The sequence below is a fragment of the Thermobia domestica genome, chromosome 8 (assembly GCF_964235325.1).
Source record: "Thermobia domestica chromosome 8, izTheDome1.hap1.1, whole genome shotgun sequence".
NCBI classification, from domain to species: Eukaryota; Metazoa; Arthropoda; class Insecta; order Zygentoma; family Lepismatidae; genus Thermobia; species Thermobia domestica.
In genome coordinates this window covers 44,430,914-44,453,647 of record NC_137461.1, presented here as the reverse complement: position 1 = coordinate 44,453,647, position 22,734 = coordinate 44,430,914, and the positions used below count along the sequence as shown (strand labels likewise).

The following is a 22,734-nucleotide window of genomic DNA, read 5'->3' as shown; positions in this document are numbered from 1 at the left end:
ATGCCAAGGAAATTATGTTTAAACTGTAGGGGTCATACTACTACTACTACTACTACTACTACTACTACTACTACTACTACTACTAATAATAATAATAATAATAATAATAATAATAATAATAATAATAATAATAATAATAATAATAATAATAATAATAATATAAAAGCCTAAGAAAATATATGACTGGTAATAGGCATATAGTTAGATGTACTTCAAAATTCATTAGTGGGAACACGGTAGCTCACTGATAAAGCTTTCAATTCTGGTGTCAGGGGTCCCTGGTTTTGTCCCCGGTCACGTAAGTTTGTGGTGAACAATGTAGTGTTTGTGAGTCCTATGGAGGTTCTCTACATTCCTCCTACATTGCCATTTTACCACTAACTTTCATTTATCAACTATATATTCTAGTGTAATACGTAACACTAGAGATTTCATTTAATTTTATTTTCAAAACCATTCATGGTGAGATTTTCATATCACACTAGAACACTCCCATTCTTCATGGGTGTTCAGCAATGATAGAACGGTGCGAGCGTTTCCGGGTTCGATTCCCGGTGAAGACATTCGGTTGAAAAAGTGTAAAAAGCTTTTTCAGCCTAGTCATCCAGAGTGAGATTTTCCTGGGTTTTCCTCATTCACACCAGGCAAATGCCAGGATAGTACCTAACAATACAGGTCCCATGTCGCTTCCTTCCTTCTCTTTTCTCGAATAGTATGAGCAAAGAGGGACGTCGTCCCTCATAATATGCCCATAGATGCTCAGAGCTCAGAAATCTAAGATCCCAATCCTAATCACAGAACGATCCAGAAAAGTCATGACCTGTGATTTGGAAGATTTGGAGGCAGTCAGATCCATGACGAAGAGTAACCTGGTTTCCCAGAATGATCCAGACAGACTCATGTCCCGATCAGACCCTATCACATTGATACCAAACTGAAAAGCTATCAATCTCACCTCAAAAGACAAAATATACCATTTTTCTTTTGAATTTCCCACGTTATATTAATTACAAGATAATAATAATAATTAGAGCTCGGATTTTTTTTATGTTCCACCAAATCATAATATTTGGTTGGAGGGAGGGTTGCCAAATGAAATGAAATGAAATCTTTCTGTAATATGTCCCATGGATATGCCGTGCAAGTCAAAGGAGACGGTGATGATGGGAAATCCATGAGAATAGTTGTTCGATTTAAGAAAGTGGAAGGAATCAGAAGAACCACCAGAAAACCCAGGCACACCGTGTATGTCCACCACAATGTTTTACAAATTATCACATGATTTTTGGGATTCCAAACTCAGAATTTATGTCCACAAAATAACGAATTCAATAAATTCTGAACCAATTCAATAAATTCTTATCAAATAAGCACTAAATTTAGGTTTTCATTCGTTTTCCGTACATCTAACAAGGAGAAGGCAGAGTTTGGTAAGTGAACTTTTTTTTTTTATAATTAATTATTTTATTTTTATTTATTTAAAGAAGAAAATTAATATATTGGATGTATCCAATATATTAAAGAATATTCATAAAAAATACATAAGCATATTAAATTATAAAATAACAATATACAAAATATTAATGAAATAAAATAAAAGAATAGAAAAATAACTGCTACAGAAATTAACAAGTAAATTTTCTACTTACAAGTGCTATTACTTCTCTAAAGGAAATCGGACTTCCTGATTCCCTTTATTGGTAGAGTTTAACGTACCCGGTATTCAGAGATGACAGGACTTCGGACTTCCAGAAGTCATGTCTATCTCACAGTGTCGGGTAACTTAATTCAATGCACTTATTTCAATATTGCGAATTTTTTTTTGTATTTTTTATGCAAAGAATAAAAAAGAAAATGGCTCACATAAGCAAATGCTTGTGTGTGAGCCTGATTCTCGTGTTTTATTTATTTTCTTATCGTAACATATGAGGTTTATTCTTACTTTTAACTAACAATAGTTTTTTTAAACACTTTTTAATTCTTTTAACCATTGTAAAATTAACCTTTTATATGTTTTGAAATTACTTTCTTCTTTGATTCGGAGTGGGAGTTCATTATAGATCTTCGATGCTCTGTAATATGTTTGGTGTTGAGTTATAGATTTAGTCGTTGCTCTAATTTCTAAATTTTTGTTTGCCACATTTCTGGTTATATACGCATGTTTTATTACTTCCCAATTGTTTCTGTTCTTTTTAACATATATTAATACCTTCTGCAAATATAATTTTGAAAGTGGTAATACTGAGAATTGGTCATAGATTCTATCTAGTCTACTCTCAAGTCCCTTTTTTAAACATATTCTTACAATATTATTTTGCTGAACAATCAGAGGTTTTAAATGAGTAGGGTAAGCAGCTCCCCAAATTAATATACCATATGTAAGTATACTATTTACAAGAGCATAATATACAGTTCGTAATATTTTTATGCTTACAATGTTTCGTAATTGAACAAATTTATATAATAATTTTCTTAGTATCGTGGCGATATGTGTAATATGAGAAGACCATTTTAGATGCTTGTCAATAAATATACCTAAGTATTTTACTTTATTTTCACTAATAAGAGGACTATTTTCACTAATAAGAGGACAGTTACATTTTTCAATATTTTGACAATGATGCAATTTAAGTGACATGTTTTCTGGCTGTCCTGTTAAAGTTGGTGAAAACGTTATATACCTGGTTTTTTCAGCATTTAATACTAACTGATTATTATCAAGCCATTGTTTTACTTTCTTCATTTCTGCTTCAGTTTTTTTAAATACATCTGTCCATGTTTTACCAGTAAATATAAGTGAGGTGTCATCAGCAAATGATTGTATATGCCCGTCCATTTTTAAATTACACAAATCATTTATATAAATTAAAAATAATATTGGGCCTAATACAGTTCCTTGAGGGACTCCTTGTTTTACATATAAATAATTGCTTTGAAAATTACCTATTTGGACGGCCTGTTTTCTGTCTTTCAAATAACTGTTAAACCAAGATAGCGATATACCCCTTATTCCACATCTTTCTAGTTTATTTAAGAGAATTTTGTGTGATATTGTGTCGAATGCTTTAGCTAGGTCTAGGAAAACTGCAATTACTTTTTCAGCTTTATCAACATTTTTACAAACAATCTCTGTTAAATTATATACTGCATCTGATGTACTTTTACCTTTTTGAAATCCATATTGATTTGAAGAAAAGAATTTATTTTGTTCAAGAAAATTAACTAATCTTCTCTTCATACATTTTTCTAACAGTTTAGCACAGTTACTGAGGATTGATATAGGTCTATAGTTATTAGGATCAACCTTTGATCCTTTTTTATATATAGGTTTTATTACAGCAGTCTTGAAATCATCAGGAAATATACCTGTTTCTAAGCTTAGGTTAAAGATATACTGCAAAGGTTTTAATATATTTGATTTCGTATGTTTCAATACACTTGCTGATAATCCATCTGTACCAGATGTTGTTTTTGGTGACAATTCATTTATGAAGCGTTCAATTTCCTGTTCAGTGATTGGAGTGAAGAATATAGAGTTTACTACTTTAGTTTGGGAATTCAAATTCAAATTTATTTTATCATCAATCTCTTTGTTAACTATTTTTTTGCCAACACTGGAAAAATGCTCATTAAAACTTTCAACTATTAACATTGGATCACGTTCAAACGTTACTAGACCATTTTTAGTGTTTAGTTCATTTATTTCTATATACTTTTTGTCATTTTTATCTATAATATCTGTTATTACCTTCCATAATTTACTAACATTGTTATTACATAATGTAATTTGTTTTCTATAGTAGTCATTTTTAACTTCTTTTATTAATTGTGTAAGTTTATTTCTATACCTTCTGTAATATTCCTTAAATTCTAAATCGTTTTGGTTTTTTATTACTAAACGACTTAATCTATCTCTTTCTCTTACAGAGTTGACTAATCCTTTTGTTATCCATGGTTTTATTTTGCGATATTTACTACTTACTTTTTTATTTTTATTGTTAATACATGAATTACTTATACAATTTTTCATTATTTGGATGAAATTCGAGGTTGCAGTATTAACACAATTACTGTGTATTACCAAATTCCAGTTACATTTTTTCAATTCTTCATTTAATAAAGTATAATCTATAATTGTTCTTTCATATGACATTTTTTCCCTCTTTTGCATTGTAATGGGAACATTTATACTAGTGAGAAAGTGGTCAGTTATACTTGTTTGCAACACAGCTGATGTGACATTCAGTGGACTTTGGTACTTTAAAAATATAACTTCGGGGCCATTTTTTTGTGAAGTGGTAGTGCACATTTAAAGAGTTAATATTACAAACTGGGAGAGCACAATGGCCAAAAGTAATGATGAAAAACTGTCTTAAAGTTTTCTACTCGTACATCATACGACGCAGGAATTCACAAAGTGACGGTGTGGCAGAGTGAGTAAAATCTGTAACTTATGTGTAAAGTGTCCCGGGTTCGAGTCATACGTCTTTTTTTTTCTTCAACCAATAAAGTAGGCATTTGTAACTATAAGTAAAATATTAATTCACCTATGTTTATAATGAATAAAATAATAGAAATTTTCAAATCACTTGTAAAATATTTCAATGTTCCATGTTAACTGGCAAACACAATTTAATCTATTCCGTAAATATACTGATATCACAAGTTATATTATGGTTACGACCAGTGGCGTATTTAGTATTTTATTTCGGGGGGCTTTGCCAACTTTAGTCCAGGAAATGTGAAAATTCTCCACGATATTTCATTTACTTTTTCTAGTAAATAACATTTCGGGGGGTTAAGCCCGGAAGTGCCCCCCTTAAATACGCCACTGGTTACGACAGTCGTTGAGTAATAAATGTTCTTGACGCTTTGTGTCTACATCTGTTGACAGTTTGCGAATTACAAAGGAGTTGAGGGGAAATCCTTTTGCTAATACTGGATGTTGCTATAACCAAAGATTTCCTCCTCATTCCCCTTGTAATTCGCACACTGTCTACAGACGTAGACACGAAGGGTCAAGAACATTTTTTACACAACGACTGCGGTAACAATAATATTTACGGAATAGATTAAATTTTGTCCCTACCGTAGTTAACATGGAACATTTAAAAGATTTTACAAGTGATTTGGAAATTTCTAATGTTTTATTCATTATAAACATATAGTGAATTAATATTTTACTTATAGTTACAAATGGCTACGCTACTTTATTGGTTGAAGCAAAAAAAAAATGTATGACTAGAATAGGAATTGAACCCGAAACCCTTTACTCATGAGTCAAAGATTTTCCTCACTTTGCCACGCCGACACTTGGTAAGCATGTGCGTCGTACAATATATGCCTCGAGCAGAAAACCTTAAGACGGTTTTTCTCCGTTATTTTTGACCATTGCGCTCTTCCAGTTTACAATATTAATTCTTTTAATGTGCATTAAGAACTCACAAAAAAAAAAAAAAAAAAAAAAATGGCCCCAAAGTTCACTTACCAAAGTCTGCCTTCTCCTTGTAAGTTATTTCTGTTCCCCTCCAGTATTAACATTGATTTATTTCGCCCTTACATTATCAGCAACATAACAGTGTACGTAATTTCGTTTAAAATATGTCACAACATAGTAGGAAAAATATATGCGCGAAAAAACAAGAGATCAGAACTTAAAGTGAGAAAGGCATGAGGTGGAGAAATGTAAAAGTTCCCCGGCCTCTCTTGGATTGCGGAGTATGTAAATATTAACGCTACAATATAGAAACTTCCTGAAACTAAGAACGTTTGCTAATTCTGATAGAAGCTGCTAAAATAAATTATCTTTGGTAAAATAAAAGAACTTCAGTCAATATTGCTCAGAGGTAGAACGTTCATCTCTGGAGCACGGGGTCCCTGGTTCGATTCTAGCTCGAACCAAGTAGACTTTATGGTATACAAACACCGTGTTCGTGTGTTTTCTCAGGGTTCTCCCGTTTCCTCCCACTTTATTCATTCCATCATTGTATTCATTTCACATCATCACCGTCTTCTTTGGCATATCCGGTATAAGAGTGGGACGTAAAACTTAAAGATTTCTTTTTTCAGTCAATATTAGAGTATTTTTCGTTCATGGCAAATGTAGCGATGAGGAAATTTTCTTTATTGCATAGAAAAGCTGGTCGAACCTATTAAGTCAAATTTTATGTTTTACTTCTGGTTATCTGTAATAATTATCCACATCAGTGGTCGAAGTGAGACGGTATGCGGCGGTATGCCATACCCCCTCTGTTTTTTTAGTGATGAAGGCATACCGCCTCAGGTTTTTCGGTGATTAAACATACCGTCACTGGAAAGTAGATGCTAAATACCTTTAATCAATCCATTTTTATACACAGCAATAACCGCTTTGTTTAGTTTGATTATTTTTTTTAATTCTCTCTTGACGATTAGCTTTGCACGTAAAAAGATTATTTTTTTATGTAGAAATAATTTCTAAGTTGACAACACCGACATTTTCGTTATGTTTTACTACCTTCTGTTTTTAAAATGAGATGTCTTTACAGAAGTTCACCTAGTTCGTATTTTGATGTGTCATATTGAATTATTTCTTTCGCATATATGTGTATGTCTTCTTTCCTTAATGCATATATATATATATATATATATATATATATATATATATATATATATATATATATATATATATATATCGTGGTTTGAGCATGGGGGCATTTAGGGGTTGTCTGCTGTGGGGGTTAGACCTTCCGGGCTTTGAAATATCCCACAGTCGAATTGGGGGACCGGGAGATTTCCCACAGGAAATTGTTAATATTCTCATTCGGGTTTTGTGCATTTTCTTGTATAGTTCTCTATAATACAATATAAGGGGATATTTATTTATTTATTTTTTTTTTCAGAAAATTGTTGGCGGGGGAGCAAAGTCTCTCCATATATCCCTCTGTAACTAAAGAGAAGCTCTCCAATGATTTTCAATCATTATATAAATAGAAACGCAATCTTTTAGGTAACATACCATCACTGTATTTCAACATTTAGATAGTCAGTATGTCGAGTCAAAATCGTAATAAAACATACCGCCTCTGCCTTTTTTCCCCACTTCAACACTGATCCACACACATACGTTTTTAATATACCTTACATATAAGTATAAAATATATTTACATAAAAAGCGATATGAACCTTTAGTGTCTTGGCGCTGAGCGCTCTTTCTCACAGTATTTCAAATGTTTCTTTCAAACCGAGAAAGTTTTAACATTTTTCCTTCATTGAGATGATGAATGTTGTCAAATTAAATTCATTTCTATTTCACTCTTCCACCCCTTGAAATGTTAATAAATCGAAGATCAAATTATAATATTAATTTATATTTCTCGATCTTAAATTACACATATTTATGAAGTGACCAAATATCTAGATGTACGTGTATAGAATTTGGTACAAAAATATTAAATTTGTGTTTCCAATATAGCATGTTTATTAAGATTCCACCTAATATTCTGCTTTGTTCCGCCAATTCCGTACTTTTTTCCAACAAAAATCCTAACCTTAATAATCATAAGAGAGCATTTGATCTTCCACGTATGAAAATTAGTTTGTGAAAAGTGTTTCCTTAATCGAAAAATAATTATATTTTACTGCCAGAAATGCAGTGACTTCATCACTCCTTTGTGCTATCATGCCATACTCAGCCTAGCGATATTAGAAACACTTCACTCTCCACATATTTCATGTGGAACAATTTGGACATTGATTGCTTTTCGTTTGATATTTTACTTACTATCCATGCGTTCATTATTTTATTTTATTTTTAAAAAAATCTGGTTAGAATTTGACAATGAACATTCATTTCATGTTTCGATGACGGTTCTTTCTTTGTCGCTCCTTTTTCCCCATGTTTATATTGGATCAGCGTTTTCATCTTTATTTCTTCTTCTCTACTCTCCTTTAACCTAAGTGTCCCTACTCTCTATCTACTCTCCTTCATAAGATTTTGTATCTTGCCTTCTATCTCAAGGATGTAGCTTATGGCCTGTGTTTAAAGGTATCATTTCGTCATTTGCTTGACGAAAGTAAGCAAACATTTAGTTTAAATGGCCGGCTACAAGATTCAAACTCGGGATCTTGCAATTGCGAAATAGAATAATAACCACTTAGTTTTAATACTTCAATCGGGACACTTAACCTCTACGGTCTTCTAGTTAAACTTATTCTACTTAATCAAAATACATCAAGAATCCAAACATAGAAACATAAAGGACAGTTAAAAGAGTACCCATGCTCTTCAGTGATCCCAGATCATGTTTAGTTTTACGACAGTCAGCTAACACCTCAAACCACTCGGCACCGGCTAACGGCTTTGTCTTTCCACCATGCCCTAGCCTATCTACCTGCTTTTATATGATGAAGTGTTCATTCTATCTTTCGAACTGAAATGAAAATTAAACGTTAAATTTCTAGTTTAACGCCCCACGATTACGCACGAAACTAAAGAAGACGGTGATATCTATCATGTATGAAATGATGAAGTGAAAAATGAAAAGAAATCTAAGTTTTACGTCCCACGATTATGCCGATTAGACTAAAGGAAATGGTGATGATGAGAGATGGGTGAAATAGTGGAATGAAGAAGGTGGAAGGAACAGGGGCGGATTAAAGGAGGGGGCGAGGGGGGCGATCGCCTCCCCCCCCCAGAGCCCTCTAAAATATTAAAATTACACACACTGCCGCTCATAGCTTACCGCCACACGAACGAAAGTTTAGGATCATTCTTGCATTATTTCAAAAGAGGGTTAATTCTTTAAATTCTATTTTAAAATAGTCTCCGTTTAGCATGCCGCGTTTACGCTAACGATAGTTCGAGTCATAATATCAGATAAATCTCAGGAAGAAGGACGATGTTACTTGAGGCCAGAACATCTGGAAAACTATCCATGGCTGGTTCTTTCCCATAAGGAGAGGGATATTTTTTTATAAATATTGCTCACTTTTTTCAACGGGTTTTGAGGGGAGAGGGGGCTATCGAAGAAACGTGCCTCTCCAAACTCTTGAGATTAAACCTTTGAAGAAATTCGCTACTTTCTACGGTATTTTAGAACAAGGCACAATATCAGATTAACGCTCTTGAGGTCTGAAAAACGTTTCTGAAAAACTACTGGGAACCAGTGAAATCAGTCGAGAATCAAATCAACTCGTCAAGAAGACAAGTCATCCAAAATCGCGACAAACTGAAATTAATGTTGGGAAATGTGATATTCCTTGGAAGGCAAGGCATTGCTTTTCAAGGCCACACGGACAAGAGCACCGATTTCTTCGTAAATCTGGGTGACCATTCAGATGCAGAATTTATATACATGAGGATTTTAAGACAAATTGCATTCAAATTATATCAAATATTGTATATTCATAAATACAATAGGGAGGCTCACATGAGATTTGGGGGGCCCGGTCCCCAGGATCGGCGCCCTTGCACAAGGATGGTGCGTGTGCGGATAATTGGACCTCAGATGGTGACAGTGCAGAAACTAAGTTCAACGAGGGCAATTTTCGAGAATTGCACAAATTTAGAATGGCTTGTAGTGACGATCTCTTAAAAAATCACTGGAAGAAAGCATCGAAAAGGACCATTTTTGCCAATAAATCAACACAAAATGCCCTCATTGAGGGTTAGGGATGAGAAATCACGTCTGTAAAATTGTCAATCGAGTGCGAGAGGATCAGTTTTATTCTATTATGTTTGATGAGACTACGGTCGTTTCACATACATCTCAGCTGCCTTTGATTCTAAGGTACGAACACATGGGTGAAATAAGAGAAGACTGCTTCGATTTCATTGATCCTCTATCAGCAGAGCTGAAAGGTGAGGACATTGATTCGAGCTCGGAATCCGAAGACGCAGAACCGCCCAAACTCTCACTGACTGGAGGGAAAATTGGAAAAATTGCTCTATCTTTGCTACGAGACTTCTCACTCGACCCGAAAAACTGCTTTGGTATTGGTACAGATGGTTGCGCCGTCACGACCTCTCAAAGTCGCCGGGCAGTGCAGGAGATCCAGAAGGAGGCTTCAAACCAGAGATGTTCACCCTCGCGAGGGGGCCCTCTCGAGGGCATCCTCACCCTCAAGTTCCCTCGCCCACAGTGACGCGAGGGCGAGGACAAGTTTTGGCCGCGAGGGCGAGGGTGCTCGAGGGCGAGGACAAGCTTCGATGGCGAGGGTGAGGGTGCGCGAGGGCGAGGACAATTTTCGGCAGCGAGGGTGAGGGTGCGCGAGGGCGAGGACAAGCTTCGATGCCGAGGGTCAGGGTGCGCGAGGGCGAGGAAAAGCTTCGACGAAGAGGGCGAGGGTGCGCGAGGGCGAGGATAAGTTTCGGCAGCGAGGGAGAGGGTGCGCGAGGGCGAGGACAAGCTTCGATGGCGAGGGTGAGGGTGCGCGAGGGCGAGGAAAAGCTTCGACGAAGAAGGCGAGGGTGCGCGAGGGCGAGGACAAGTTTCGGCAGCGAGGGTGAGGATGCGCGAGGGCGAGGACAAGCTTCGATGGCGGGGGTGAGGGTGCGCGAGGGCGAGGAAAAGCTTCGACGAAGAGGGCGAGGGTGAACGAGGGTGAGGGCCAAGTGTTACTGCGGGAGCGAATGTGCACGATGGCTAGAGACAACTTCCTTCAGGAGAACGAGGGCACGCGAGGGAGGGGGACAAGCTTCTTTAAAAGCAACTGTTTTGGAGTTAGATGTTTGACCTCTTTTGGAGAGAGATAAAATTAAAAATATCATCTGCCATGTCCCCTAGATGAAAAGTTAGTGTCATAGCAAGGTTATACATTAATCGTATTTTTCCTTTCAATTAATTGCAGTAGACAATTTCTCGTGTGTACGTACATAATTATTAAAAATAATAATGCAAATAAGAATAATATTTGATTTTTCCCATGAAAGTTTCCGGGTAGAAATAGCGCTACATTAAGAAGTAAGTGTGCCTCATTGTTGCCCTCCCTGTGCTGGAGACGTTTTAGATAAGAAGTGTCTACTACACTGTCATGTTTAAAGAGTGTTGGTAGACAGACAGACAGTCACTCACGTCATTCAGCCGTAAATGACAAGAGCGCTGATATCTGAACAAACACAATCAATGAGAGAACCATCAGAATGCAGTAGATCAGATGGAAAAAGACTTGATGGAATGACTTTGGTTCATAGATGGACATTTTGCTCTGGACTCTCTCGGACTCGGGCTCATTTTTTTCAACTGGGCTCTCGCTCATTTATTCCTTTGGGAATCGTGCTCGGGCTCACTTCCCTCAGTTGGACTCGCGCTGACTTATTTCATTGGCGCTCGGGGCAGCGCTTAATTATTGAATCCGAGAACGGTCGAGCGCGAATGCCGAGCTAGCGAGGTTGGGCTCGTGAGTTTGGATGCCCATGAAATGGGCTGATTAATAGCATACATCCTCCTCCAAGTCCACCATTGATGAAGTTGTTACAATTAATCGGAATTTTTAACTTTTCATAGTTTTGTGACAGCCCAAACTATTATCTGAATCGATATTTGTTAAAATAATGTCAGTCACTATTGTATCGATTTTCATTGTTTCTGCTTTTATAATCTACGTGGGTAGGGCTATCATTTAGTTACAAAATAAATAATATGCTTTTTCTTGTCCTTAAATAGAAATATCTGACACGTTAATACTGAAATTTTGTTAAAAGAGCTGCTTTAACAAAATAAATTTAATAAGTTCCACAAGACATAAGTTGTTTATGCAGCCGAAATTTGCAATTGTTGACTGATTGCCGTTTAGCGTCCTCTTTCGTCGGCGAGGCTATGAGAAGTGGACCTATAGGTTTAACGCGGAATTCGATCCACTGTCGTTCAATGTTCTCTCACTCGGAATTGTCCCCAGGGCCCCATGCACCAATGGTTCGCGTGCAAGCCAGTGAGATAGGGTTTGTATGTTGTGTTGTTCAATGATTTTTATTAGGAATAAAATACGCTACAGGATGATATACTGATTGTAATATTATAGTGAAAGTATTGAACGATTGTGTGGTAAAAGGAGAAATATAAATTTGGACAAATTAAAAAAAAAGGCCTGAAAAAAAACTGTAGAATATATGAAACATATAAAACTTAGGAAAAGCCACTTCAGCAAAACGAGCAGGATTTTGTTGTGGGTAAACAGTTTAATCATGTTATTATTAATTTCGCACAAATGTGCCACACATCATAGCATGGGCGGCGATTAGGGGGGCAAAGGGGGACAGTTAACCCCTCACTCTTTTGAAATGACCCATTAATGTCGCTACATAGTTTCATTTGGAAATAAAAAAGTTTTTGTATGTATTAAGGTTCATAGAATGAAAATGGTGCCATAAAATATTTGCCGTTCCCTGAGTACGTATTAGTTGTCTTCCCGTGCAGTTAAGAAAGCTACAGGAGTTGCGTTTTAATTGCCACGAAAAATGGCTCAAAAATTAACCTATCCGAGTGTACTTTCATATTCATTTCTTCTTACAAGGGCTCGATATGTTAGTCAGCCGCTTTGGAACTAATTGAGATAACATTTCGCAGAAAAAGGTCCTTCATAAGCAGTGTTTATTTTAGAAACAATGTTCTGGGGGGGGAAGGGCACACTTAGTATCCCGGGGCGGCACTGCAGGTACTATTCTATTCATTATTATATTATAGACGTATTATTTTGGTCTCCTTCGGGGGGAGGCTCTCAGAGCTTCGGGGGGCAATACCCCCCAAAAAAACATGTCTGAAAGAAACACTCTTCAGACTGTTGATAAATGATGTAAACGTCACTATCGACCGAGATCTCCATTGTAACAGTTGTACCATTTTAGGTGTTCCACGGTAAGTTATACGATGATATGTTTAGTTTCCTTTCTTTAGGACGTATGTTAAGCAAGGGCGGATCCAGGACGGACTTCTGGTGGGGGTGGTGGGTTGTAATACTGCTACTTAGAGCTACTTTCAAGAGCTCCAAACTCTGGGATGCGTTTTATTTGTATATATAAAATAAAGAAGTTTCCTCTTCTGGGGGGGAGCGATCGCCCCGATCGCCCCCCTGGATCCGCCACTGACGATAAGGAAATAATTCAACAAATAGGTTGAATAATTGATGCTCTGATCCTCACGAAGGAGGCCCTCTCGAGGCCTCCTCACCCTCAATTACCCTCGCCCTCAATAATATGAGGGCAAGGGTGCGCGAGGGCGAGGAAAAGTTTTGAGCACGAAGGCGAGGGCGAGCGAGGATAATGGACAACACCTATCGCGAGGGCGATGGTGCGCGAGGGTGAGGACAAGCTTCGATGGCGAGAGTGAGGGTGCGCGAGGGCGAGGAAAAGCTTCGACGAAAAGGGCGAGGGTGTGCGAGGGCGAGGAGAAGCTTCGACAGCGAGGATGAGGGTGCGCGAGGGCGAAGACAAGCTTTGATGGCGAGGGTGAGGGTGCGAGAGGGCGAGGAAAAGCTTCGACGGCGAGGGCGAGGATGCGCGAGGGCGAGGACAAGTTTCGGCAGCGAGGGCGAGGGTGCGCGAGGACGAGGACAAGCTTCGATGGGGAGGGTGAGGGTGCGCTAGGGCGAGGACAAGCTTCGATGGCGAGGGCGAGGGTGCGCGAGGGCGAGGACAAGTTTTGGCCGCGAGGGCGAGGGTGAGTGAGGTCGAAGTAAAATGAACATCTATGCTTCAAACGCGCTGCACTGTTCATATTGCAGTCACGGCCTCAACTTGTCCATCTTCAGATCGTTGTCAGTACAGTGCATGAGGAACTGTCTGGGAACAACGAAAGAGATTATTACGTTTTTCACCGCATTGTCAAAACGTAATACTGTCCTTAAGCTTATTGTTAGTGGCCAGTCGGAGCAGGGGCGGACTGGCCCACCCTGCTACCCTGCAAATGCAGGGTGGGCCCCCTCCACCAATTTTAAAAAGATGTGCTCAATTAAACCTATCAGCATCAAAAATATGCCAGGGTAACTCCCGCAAACGTGTTTTGCATAAAAAAAGACGTAAAGTTAAACTTTCATGAACAGACCTTATTCTTCTTCACGTTTATCGACTTGAAAAGGTTCCGTCTATGAGACAATCAGGCCCTAAAACATTGCGGGGTTTGCGATACAGCAGCTGTTAAAAACGAGCACGTTAACTACTATTTTTTTAAATATAAGAAACACAGTAGATTTCAGGCTGTTATTGGATTTGGATACCATTGCCTACTACGGTCCTTTTACAAGCCGGCGAGTGGCGATGTTTTAAAGAAACAATAGTTTCGTAGATATTGTTATTGTGGAAAGTGGAGGTGGAGCCGGAACGCCTTTGAACTGCATTGTCCTCAGATCAAGCTTCGAAGAAAAAATCGGATCAGGCTTCTTTTTTTTTTTTTCAGTACGGTAAAGTGAAAAGAAATTAGTCGCTACTATCAACGATTGTTTTATACAAACCTCAAACAATTACTATGAAGTTGCTGCCCTCGGCTCGTGTTTTATTTGTATATTACATCGAAGAGCAAATCCGATGGTAGCAATTCAATTATTGGAGTGGAAGACAGATATGGTTGTGTTAGTATGGATGGTAGGAGTGATCGTAAGATTACTGTAAAGAAAAAAATATAAAAGTGGTGCTAAAAAGCGAGAACACAAACGAAGATGTGATTTACAAAAAGCTGCATCTGACCCAAAACAACGTAGGCTATTTGAATCTGTGAAGCCCCAAGAAACAAATGAACGTGATGTGACTCATTCGAGTACTGCAGGACAGTTGCCAGGTTTTTTTTGTTTTGTTTTGTTTTTCTGTCTAAGGTGTTTATAAATTATAATGTATATACACCACGTCTTTGGATGATTTCAGTCAATTGTAGCTTATCTTTTATGGCTATTTTTACTTGAAAAAACACAACTTTAACAGGCGAACACGAAATTAACTGAACTGTTTGCCGCCCCGTAGTGCTTTCAAACGGATCAGATCAGGCTTTCATGGGTCAAGGGTCGAGTCAAGCCTGTTTGAGACACGGGTCGGGTCGGGTCACCTACGCTAGGGTCAGGGCTGCTCCAGCCACGAGTCGGCTCGGGTCAACTTTCTTATGCGCCGTTTCGGTTAAATCCTTCTCGGGTCGAGAGGGTCGGGTCGAGTTCAACGTCGACCCGACCCGACTCATGACCCGAATAATGACTCGGGTCAGGTTTTCTAAAACATGACACTCATTTGTTTAAATAAATGGTTTAAATTCATTACATAAAAAACAATAGCACTATATAAATAACTGAAAGCACCAATTCCGGTATTGTGTGTGTTTACAATAAAAAATGATAATACCAATTATACACTGTATGAGTTACTATTAAAATGTTACTACTTCAGATTTTTTGTAATTAATGTTTTGCTTTTGTATGAATATATGGGATACTATTTATGGGTTGGAAGATGGACTTTTATATGTAATACATATGAAGAATGCCAAGTACATTTTTTTTTTTTTTTTTACATTTTTGTACAGTGGGCCCTCATTTCAGTTTAGCAGGGTGGGTCCTATGGTTGCCAGTCCGCCCCTGTGTGAAACGAGATTGGTTGAACGTATCTACGCGGTGTTACAATTTCACGTAAAATTTCAATAAGTAAGTGAGGTTCTACAGTGTGTTCCAAGTGATCCGAGTTAGATACAGCAGCCAAAGCATGGGCACTTTCTTCTGCCATGCACGACAGCGAGTTTATCGTAATTATTACGTGTCTTCAGGGTGTTCTCACGATAACCCTCCCCTCAATCGACTTTCGCAGAAGACAAATTTAGACATGAACGCAACGTCAGATGCCATTCAGGACACTATCACAGCATTAAACAAGAAGCGTTCAAACAGCAAAGAATTCAAGGCAACTTCCGAAGCAATATCCAGAATGGTTACCAGTGTCGACGTGCAGATTCAAACTCCTCATCTCACCCAAAGACAACACATCGTACGAACATCAGGCGAGATGACACGGCATCTTACTACTGAAGAACTGTCTACATTCCGTTGATAGAGTCGGTTGTAGAAGACCTCAAAAGTCGTCTTGCGCAGGAAGTTTTAAATGTATACGGACTCAACATTCTATTGCCAACACGCGCAACTGACTAAACTCTGAGCAACAACTTCCGCGTTCTAGCAGAAAGATTTTACAAAACTATCGGAACTCAAGAAAAAATGCTGTTTTCCCTCTTTTGTTCTGAATTTGCAATCTGCACTTCTAAATGGAAGAGAATTAAAGAAAAATTTGGAACTCTATCACGGACTGCGTTGGAGGCCTTGACCACCAGCGACGAAGATCTTCACGTGACTATTCGAAAACTACTGCGCATACTTGTAACCCTGTGTACGGATTCCACGTTAATCAGTAGGTCTCATATAGCCTCGCTGCTGAAAGGGACGTTTAACTCAACATCAACTCAACTTGTAACCCTGCATTCGAGCGTGGCCAGTGCAGAACGATCTTAATCCACATTGCACCGACTAAAAACGTGGTTGCGATCTCGTTCTGGCGGAAAGCGGCTGAATGGACCAGCACTTTTAAATGTCATAAGGACATTGTTGTAGATCGCGACAGTATTATATCGACAAATACGCTTTGTGCGGTATTCGCCGAAAAGCGTGTTTTGCGTTGTAACTTGTAAGTTCTTTTGTCCTTTTGTTGAATTCATTTTACTAAAATACAGAAACATTATGAGCGTTCTAAAATATGTTTAACCTGATATTTTTTCTAGCGAAATATTTAGTAAAGCATAGCCACGACCAGGCCTGTAGACAGAATGGGCCTTATACTGAATCGTTCTGACGCGTGATTAGTGCCATACTAAAGAGTTCGACTATCATATGTTCCCTGTAGTAGTAAGGCTTTTAGTATGACGCTAATCATAACGTCAAAATGACTCTGCAGTAGACGCAAAATGATAAGGCGGAATATCTTTTTCGGGGAGGGGGCATTGTGGTGTAAATTCCGTAGCAATTATATCTTTCACCCTCTTTCCCTGAATCCGTTTTACCTTTATTTTGGGGGGGGGGATTTCGGGGAACATATCCCACTTTACAATAAAGAGCCCCCCCAAGACATTTTGTTTAATCCGCCAATGGGAAGGAAACGGGATAACCCCGAGAAAATCCACGAGGACGGTCTTTGTCCACCACAAAGTCACCACGGCGTGAGCTGGGATCGAACCAGGGACCCCAAGCACCGGAGGTGAACGCTCTACCACTGAGCCACCGCGCCCCCATGGTGAAGTGAACAAAGTAGCTTGAAACGAGAGAACCCCGAGAAAATCCACGAGCACACGATGCTGTTCACCATAAAGTCACTGACCGAGGAGCGAGGACCAAACCAGGGACCTCTCGCACTAGAATTGAGAGCTCTACCACTATGCCACCGTTTTCCCCACCAATGAACTTCGAATTTTAAGTACATCTAACTTTATGCCTATTGCAAGTCATATACGAGTATTTACTTAGTCTTCTTCTTCTTACTATTATTATTATTATTATTATTATTATTATTATTAGTAGTAGTAGTAGTAGTAGTAGTAGTAGTAGTAGTAGTATAGCCTCTTGCTTTGTATTTTGTTTAAACATAATTGCCTTGGCCTAACTGTCCATGCATAGCTCACTTGGCACGAGCTGGGATGGAATCAGGGACCCTAAGCAACAAAGGTGAGCTTTCTATTATTGAACCACCGTCATCCTATCTTTAGAACTGCTAATTCGAAACTATGAGGACATAGATGGTTCTTGCTTCGAATTTGGAATTGTTTACGTGACGATTGAGACCCACTTTAATTGCCATAACAAATAACCTTGAAGTTATTGGTTATGTAAGAACAAAAGACGTAAGCAATAATTTCTTTTCACTGAAGATAATGTTTTTGTACACATCAACTGGAAATCTTCAGAAAATTATTACTTGAAAAAAGAAAAGAAATAAATATTCTTGTCATGATACTCAGCAGGTAGTAAGAGAAGGAAAGGAAGTAATGTATTGTAATCTTTGTAAGGATTTTGTTTTGTTTTTGCATTCATCTGATAACCACTGTCTTATAATCTACCTTCAAGATTCTGAAAGAAGTCAGATTGATTTACTTCATAGGGATGTTCTACGATATATATATATATATATATATATATATATATATATATATATATATATATATATATATATATATATATATATATATATAAAAGCAAATATCTCAGCAATGAAGACACAACTATTTGCTTTTAGACTTCCAAACTATGCTATGCAGAAGTATTGGTAATCTTATAGAACCATTATATCTGTCTGTCCGTATGTCTGTCTCTGGATAAGTATTAGAGAAAGAACAGTAAATTATAGTGGGAGGAAACGGGAGAACCCGAGGAACCCCATGCACCCGGTTCACTTGGCGGGAGCAGGGTTTGAACCCGCGACCCCATGCACCAGAGGTGAACGCTCTACCACTGAGGCACCGCGGCCCCCAAGAGAAAAATGACTTCAAACTTGGGGTCTTTGAAGTACCGCTTATGTCGATAGTAAAGGTGTCCACGCTTGGATAAATTTCTAACTGGGCCTTTTATATTAATTTGAGGATGCCGACTCCAATGGAAATATTTTAAACTAATACACAATAACATACTGAGCAAGGCTATGTGATAATATGTAAAAAAAAAAAAAAAAAAACAGTATCACAGTATCACATAACAGTTTCAACACAATAACTGTGTCTTCATCAGACTTCCACTCCTTCTCCCAGACTTCCAAGAAGGAGTGGAAGTCTGATGAAGACAGTTATTGTGTTGAAACTGTTACATGATACTGTTTTTTTTTTTTTTTCATATTATCACATAGCATTGCTCAGTGTGTTATTGTGTATTAGTACAAAATGGAAACAAGGCCTGATAGAATAAGTATTTTAAATCGTATCCATTCATGGAGTCACGCGAGAGATGACCTAAAAGTCTGTATATACGTCTTTGTTTTATTGATCATTAAGAAGAAATTCACTGAATATGTCGTACTACAAATCATATACAAACTTAAAATATACATCATATCATTGCTTAATCATATACAGACACTTTTTCTTACAAAAATACAAAATTGTAATTAGTGTAATGAGTACCTTTAGTATGGACATAAGCAGTACTTCAAAGACCCCAAGTTTGAAGTCATTCTTCTGGTGACACCACGGCTGTACCCTAAATTTATTAGGACAAATTAGTCTATTAAATAGTGTTGTTAGGTGAGCATGAAGAAGTATTTAAAAATAAAAAAAGCTTATTTCTCGTCTCATGGCCAACGTTAGATGGCTCTAGCGCAAAACAAAATGATATTCCATAATCCTTCTTCTTTCTTCTATCTCTGTCTTATTATTATGTAGAGTGCAAGGGCGACCATCAGGGGGGAGCAAGGTGGGGCGATTGCCCCCCTAGAGGAAATTGTACTTTGGAAGATCGAAAACCCAATAGATTTTTTAGAATAGTTACCGCAAAATTTGAGACTACATTTGAAATGTCGCTTATACTTGCCCACTCTGGAAACCACAACATGGGCGCCCTCGGTAGAGTGTCTCTGTTAATTGCTTTTACTCCTTCTGCAAAATTGCAACTCTTGTACGAAACAAGCCTCTAGGAGAAGTCTAAAAATCTGCTTTGAAGGATATTGAATAAAGAGGTGAGAAAAAGACTCGTAAAATGCTTCATGTGAAGTATTGTACTGTATGGAGCAGAAACATACGCAAAAATGATGAAAAATGATTGGACGCTTTCGAAATGCGGGTATGGAAAAGAGTGGAGAGAATTAGTTGGGTCAAGCGGAAAACGAATGAGATGGTGTTAGAAATTGTGGGGAAGAAAACAATTTTAGTTATTATTGAGAAGAAGGACATAAACTGGTTGTAACATTTGCTAAGAAAAAACTGTATCATAGGGGTGGGGGGCATGCAAAAGGGTATTGTGGCAGGAGAGAGAGGGAGGGGGCAAAGAAGGCTACAATTAACGGACAATATTAAAACCGAAAAATTGCACATGAAGGCGAAAAGGTTAGCTGAAGACCATGGCTTTTTCAGGAACCTTCTCAACTGCGACAAGTGATCTGCCAATAATGGCAGAATACCTATGATGATGATGGTGGTGATGATGTATGGCACGATAAATGTGGCTGTATGACACTATAAAATGCCTTCGCCTACAAGTTCCAGTTTCTCCCGCTCCACCAAACAAATATATCATCATCATCATAGGTATTCTGCCTTTATTGGCAGGTCACTTGCCGCAGCTGAGAAGCGTCCATGCTCCACGGTCCTCCGCTAACCTTTTCGTCTTCGTAGAACATTGAAATTCACTTAAAGCGGTTATCAGCTTTTGACATACACTATTCAAGTTTCATTGTATTTTAAGGTAACTGTTAGCTCTTGTGCTTGATGTCCGGATATTCTAACAGAAATAAAGACATTCTTTCCAATTATGGCACTCAACTAATGTATGCGTGTTGGTTACTTTCTGTTTTAGGCCTCGAAACAAGAAAAGCGTGAATGAGTCGTGCACGACAGAAAGCTCACGGAAGTTCCAAGAATAGCGGAGCGATTGAATGCTTGAAGAACAAAATTTTCCATTTAGTGTTTTTAGATAGTGCTTCATGAATCAAAATACCTGTGTAATACACAATACTCTCTAAAATTACATATAAAACTTACATATATTACTTTATTACACTAAACTATCTACAGATATATATATATAAAAAAGAAAATAAAAAAACAAGCTATGCAGTAGGTGTTGGTGTGTACTTCGCAAGGCCGTTTCCCTCTTGAAGAAAGAAACTTGGATTTTCCAGTTCCTTAGGCCAAGCATAAAGGAGATGGTATATTGCTTTTAAATACCATCTGAAGACATTGAATGATTCGCAGAAAAGTAAGTTTGCTGCAGGGTGTTCATAGAGTGTATCTTAGATTTTTTTTCTGTAATTCTGTTCCTTAAGTTATGTTACATACGAATAAGTGGTAACACTGCCAGTAACAGCAGATAAGTGCATTCTCAGATTCAAATTGTTCCTCGCTGACTATTTCTAAAGGTTGTGTTCAATAATATGCTACTGCAAATTTGCCATTATGGTGATTTACTGATGCTTTAAAGAGATGAATTTAACGATTATATATTTTGATTCCTTGCATTTATACTTAAATTGCAACAGATTTTAAGATTTCACCGCTTCTGTATTACTTAAGGAAAAAATGTCTTGTTTCAATGTTATATTGATTTTTGTTTATGTATCTCGATTACGCCCAATAGAGGTAGATGATTAATTAAATTGAATGGTTATGAAGGAATAAGAACGTGGGAGGAAATCTGAGAAGATTGAAAAAAACAAATCGACACGATACTGTCCATCATAAACTCAGACGGGCTGGGGTCAAACCAGGGACCTTTCGCACTCTTGTTAATAGCTGAGCACTCTACTACCGAGCCATTCAGTTTGGGGGCGCGGTGGCTCAGTGATACCGCGTCCGCCTCTGGTGCTTATGGTCCCTGGTTCGATCCCAGCTTGCGCCGTGTGGACTTCGTGGTGGACAAACACCGTGCTCGTGGGTTTTCTCGGAGTTCTTCCGTTTCCTCCCACTTTCTTCATTCCATCATTGCATTCATCTCTCATCATCACCGTCTCCTTTAGCCTAACCGGCATAACCGTGGGTTAACTTAAATATTTCATTTTCATTTCCCTCATACATTTTTTCGTATTTGGTACACAAAAGACGATTCTCTGACCACGAACGCACCCACGGGGGTGCACTGAGCACTGGATCCCATTCCCCTAATTTTCGTAACTCGACTAACATTTGTAGACTTTCTTAATTGACTTACACTTGTTTAACAGAAAAATGGTTGATGTAGGGTAAAAATTTGATTTTACTGTATGTCTCATTTGTAATCTTTCTTTTCTTACAAAAATGATCCAGTTCTATAATTTTTTTTCCTTTAAAAAATAGGTGCAGTAATTAGCTATTATTTATCGTGTTTTGGGATGCACAATAAGACAGGTTCAATATTATATAGAGGTATTGAATTTCTCTCACCAAAAATACTTTGGACTCCTCTTAACAAACATTTCTGAGTGGACGCCTGTCTCTGATCCAATTCTAGAATTTGGCTAAGTTTTTGAATTATAAAAATTTGGATTCCTCTAAAATTGGATCCATTACAAGTAATAGATGAGTAAAGAGTTTGTGTCATCGTTAGGAAGCGACAAAAATGTAGTAGATAACAGTGTATTTTGGTACATATTCATACAATTTTTTTTTTTTTAATCTAGCAAAGTAAGAACTGTTATAATTGGCACCAAAAACGATATACTCTTTAGAGTCATAAAGCTCGTTCTTTTTATGATATTCTCGTAAACTACATAATAGGATTTACTCGTAAACTACACATAATATAGTTTAGTACATATATGATTTTGTCGTAAAGTACATATATGATTTTGTCGTAAAATACACATAATATGATTTTCTCGTAAACTACAATTAATATGATTTTCTCCTAAACTACCTTTAAATGATTTTCTCGTAAATTACATATATGATTTTCTCGTAAACTGTACATAATATGATTTTCTCGCAAACTACATATAATATAATTTTATCAAAAAGCATCTTTTTCCACTAAACGTATTTATCGAGTAATATATGTCTTATATTTCAACAATATTTTAGTTAAACAGAAGTTCAAATTTATGGTTTAATGGTAATTTTAGATTATATCTCA

At 37.6% G+C, this 22,734-nt stretch overlaps 1 protein-coding gene across 1 annotated transcript in view; it reads right to left on the bottom strand.

Annotated features, from left to right (window-relative positions):
* Window positions 1–22,734, bottom strand: part of LOC145692852 (uncharacterized) — a 120,767-nt gene that overhangs the window by 75,406 nt on the left and 22,627 nt on the right. The gene's annotated exons all lie outside the window — the stretch shown is intronic.